At 48.2% G+C, this 904-nt stretch overlaps 1 non-coding gene across 1 annotated transcript; it reads left to right on the top strand.

Moving 5' to 3' along the window:
* Positions 1-532: 532 nt before the first annotated feature.
* LOC118759284 (U6 spliceosomal RNA) lies at positions 533-638 on the top strand. Its single transcript, XR_004996088.2, has one exon. It is a non-coding gene; the product is annotated as a U6 spliceosomal RNA (small nuclear RNA).
* The last annotated feature ends 266 nt before the right edge of the window (positions 639-904 follow it).

Raw genomic sequence — 904 nt, 5'->3', positions numbered from 1 at the left:
GGCCTAGGAGTGATGCTGCCCATATTGCTCTCTGGTCACTTGTCTCTCAGCTGAGGGTTTCAGAACATCCTTGTGCTTTTTTCCATGGCAAGTCCATGTTGGGTCTTGCCAGGGAGAAGCAGAGCTGTGATAAAGACCCCCAACCTGGAGGCACATCTGACACCCAAAGCAAGCAGAGAGAAAGGGCTCCGGGAGGAAAAGACTGCTGCTGCTTCTTAAATATATAAATGAATCTGAGGCTGGCACAATTCCTTAACTGGTTAATCCTCCCCTGGCAAATGCTGGGATCCCATAAGAGGGCTGGTTTGCATTCCAGCTATCCACTTCCCATCAAGCTCCCTGCTTGTGGCCTGGGAAAAAGGATGGCCAAAGTCTTTTGCACCAGGGAGACCCAGAAGAAGCTCCTGGATCCTGGGTTCTGATTGGCTCAGCTCTGGCCATTTGAGGAGTAAACCAGCAGATGGAAGGTCTCTCTCTCTTTAGATCTGCCTTTCAAATAAAAATAAATGAGTCTTTGAAAATAAATAAGCAGGTGCTCACTTTGGCAGCACATGTACTAAAATTGAAACGATACAAGTAAGATCAGCATGTCTCCTGTACAAGGATGACACACAATTTGTGAAATATTCCATATTTTAGGAGAAAAAAATACTAATAAAAATAAATAAGCAGGGGCCCAGCTAAGGTCCTCGCCTTGCAACTGCTGGGACCCCATATGGGTGCCTGTTTGTATCCCAGCTGCTCCACTTTCCACCCAGCCCCCTGCTTGTAGCCTGGGAAAGCAGCAGAGAATGGCCCAAAGTTTTGGGACCCTGCACCCACTTGGGAGACCTGGAAAAAGATTCTGGCTCCTGGTTTTGGGTCAGCTCAGCTCCGGCTTTGCAGCCACTTGAGGAGTGAACCA

This window comes from Ochotona princeps, chromosome 6, assembly GCF_030435755.1.
Source record: "Ochotona princeps isolate mOchPri1 chromosome 6, mOchPri1.hap1, whole genome shotgun sequence".
In the NCBI taxonomy this organism is placed as follows: Eukaryota; Metazoa; Chordata; class Mammalia; order Lagomorpha; family Ochotonidae; genus Ochotona; species Ochotona princeps.
The sequence above is the reverse complement of the archived record's forward strand: the minus strand, read 5'-3'. Positions and strand labels throughout refer to the sequence as shown.